Below are 3,311 nucleotides of genomic sequence, written 5' to 3'. Positions count from 1 at the left end.
TCCGAGAAGAAAATTAAGAAAATGATCTCATTTACAATAGACTCTCCAAGAATAAAATAGTAGGAACGACTTTGTCCAAGTGGGTGAACAATTTGTACACTGAAACTACAAAATAGTGCTGGAAGGAATTAAAGACATAAATAAATGGAAAGTCATCCCATGTTCATAGACTGGAAGACAATATTGTTAAGATGGCATTACTCCCCAAAGCAATTTACAGATTCAATGTAATCCCTATCAAAATTCCAATTACCTTTTTTTGCAGAAATGGAAAAGTTGACCCTCAAATTCATATGGAGCTGCAAGGGGCCCAAATAATCAAAACGATACTGAATATGAAAAACAAAGTTGGAAGACTAACATTTCCCAAACATACTATTTCAAAATTTACTGCAAAGCTACAGTAATCAAAATAGTGTACTGATATAAGGCATACAGACCAATGGAATAGAACTGAGAGTCCACGGGCCAGCCCGGTGGCACACTGCTATAGTGCGCTGCTTGGGAAGCGCAGTGGCGCTCCCGCCGAGGGTTCGGATCCCACATACAGACCGGTTCCCGCTCACTGGCTGAGCGAGGCGTGGGGGCAACACCGAGGGTTGCGATCCCGTTGCCGGTCCCGGTCCGGTACGGGGGCGACACTGAGGGTTGCGATCCGTTGCCGGACACGGAAAAAGACAAAAAAAAAAAAAAGAACTGAGAGTCCAGAAATAAATGCAAACATCTATAGCTAATTTATTTTTAACAAGGGTGCCCAGATCATTCAATGGGGAAAGAACAGTCTCTTTAACAAATGGTGCTGGGACAAGTGGATAACCACATACAAAAGAATGAAGTGGGGGCCGGCCCGGTGGTGCACTGCCACAGTGCGCCGCTTGGGAAGCACGGCGGCGCTCCTGCCGAGGGTTCGGATCCCACATGCAGACCGGCCGCTCACTGGCTGAGCGAGGAGCGGGGGCAACACCGAGGGTTACGATCCCGTTGCCGGTCCAGGTCCGGTACGGGCGCGACACTGAGGTTTGCGATCCGTTGCCAGACACGAAAAAAGACAAAAAAAAAAAAAAAAAGCCCAGATAGGGACTGACCTACTAATAAAAAGTGTTAGAATATGAAATAACCTCTTCCCATGTGCTCCTATATAGATTTGAATATACTTGGAGATTACTATAGGACTGTCCATATACAAAAATTAAGTCAAAATGAATCAAAGACCTAAATGTAGGAACTAAAACTATAAAAGTCGTAGAAGAAAACACAGTGGTAAATCTTCATGACCTGGGATTCAACAATGAATTCTTAAGAGTTGGCACCAAAAGCACAAGTAACAAAAGAAAAATATCAATTGGACTTCATCAAAATTAAAAACTTCTGTGCAAAGAATATTATCAAGAAAATTTGTTCAAAAACCTACAGAATGGGAGAAAATATTTGCAAATTATGTCTAATAAGGGTTTAATTTCCAGAATATGTAAAGAACTCTTACAACTCAACCATAAAAAGACAAACGACCCTATTAAAACATGGGCAAAGGGCTTGAATAGACACTATTCCAAAAAAAGATATACAAATAGCCCACAAGCACATGAAAGGACATTTAATATCATTATTCATTAAGGAAATACAAATCCAAACCACAATGAGATACTACTTCACATCCATTAGAATAGCTTCAATCAAAAGGACAGAAAAGGGGCCGGCCCGGTGGCGCACTGGAGAGTGCGCCGCTTGGGAGCACAGCGGCGCTCCCGCCGAGGGTTCGGATCCCATGTGGAGACCGGTTCCCGCTCACTGGCTGAGCGCGGTGCAGGCGCGACACCGAGGGTTGCGATCCCGTTACCGGTCAGTAAAAAAGACAAAAAGGAAAAAAAAAAAAAAAAAAAGGACAGAAAATAAGTGTTAATGAAGATATGCAGAAATTGGAACACTACTGGTGGGAATAAGTTAAATGCCGAATTACCATATGACCAGCAATTCCACTTCTTGGTATATACCCAAAAGAAAGGAAAACACATGCCTACGCAGAAACACTATGCAAATATTTACAGCAGCATTAATCATAATAGCCAAAAGGTGAAAACAATCCAAATGCCCAGGAACAGATGAATGGATAAACAAATTGTGGTACATACATACAATAGACTATTATTCAGTCATAAAAAGGAATACTATACTGATACATGCTACAACTTGGCTGTATCTCACAGTAGAGCGCTGGTGTTGGAACATCAAGGTCAAGGGTTCGGATCCTGCCCCAGCCAGCCACCAAAAAATAAAAAAAATAAGTAGATGTACCTCAAAAACATTATGCTAAGTGAAAGAAACCAGAATCAAAAGGTCACATATTACATATTTCCTCTTATATGATGTATCTAGAATGGACAAATCCATACAGACAGAAAGCAGAGTAGAGACTACCAGGGGACATGAGAAGGGGGAATGGGAGTTATTACTTAATGGGTACGAGGTGATGAAAAAGTTTTGAAACTAGAGAGAGCTGGTGGTTCGGGCCGGCCCGGTGGCGCACTGGAGAGTGTGCCGCTTGAGCGCGGCGGCGCTCCCGCCAAGGGTTCAGATCCCATGTGGAGACCGGTTCCTGCTCACTGGCTGAGCGCGGTGCGGGCGCAACACCGAGGGTTGCGATCCCGTTGCCGGTCCCCGGTATGGGCGCGACACCGAGGGTTGCGATCCCGTTGCCGGTCCCCGGTATGGGCGCGACACCGAGGGTTGCGATCCCGTTACCGGTCAGTAAAAAAGACAAAAAGGAAAAAAAAAAAAAGAGAGAGAGAGAGCTGGTGGTTGTACAACATTGTAAATATGCTAAATACCACTAACTGCACACTTTTAAATGGGTAATTGTATGTTAAATCAATTTTGCCCCAATAAAAGTAAATATGTTGGACTATAATTTACTATTCTTTGATACAAATACTTGAGTACCTATCATACATCAGGCACTCTCCTAGGACATAGGTTAATCTGATGGAGAAACATTTTCTGCTACAAAGAAAAAAAGCAAGGTAAGAGACTAGAGAGTGACAGTGTGGGCTATTTTAAACAGGGTGTTCAGAGAAGCCCCCTCCAAAGAGGTAAACTCTAAACAGAGAGCTGAGTGAACTGAAGAATATTACTCCTGCTAAATAACAGAAGAAAACAAAGTGCTAAAATACAAATTTAAATGTATCAAAATTGGGCCGGCCCGGTGGCGCACTGCTACAGTGCGCCGCTTGGGAGTGTGGCGGCGCTCCCGCCGAGGGTTCGGATCCCACATACAGACCGGTTCCCGCTCACTGGCTGAGCGAGGTACGGACGCA

The sequence above is a fragment of the Galeopterus variegatus genome, unplaced genomic scaffold (assembly GCF_000696425.1).
Source record: "Galeopterus variegatus unplaced genomic scaffold, G_variegatus-3.0.2 Scaffold2941, whole genome shotgun sequence".
Classification (NCBI taxonomy): Eukaryota; Metazoa; Chordata; class Mammalia; order Dermoptera; family Cynocephalidae; genus Galeopterus; species Galeopterus variegatus.
The sequence above is the reverse complement of the archived record's forward strand: the minus strand, read 5'-3'. Positions refer to the sequence as shown.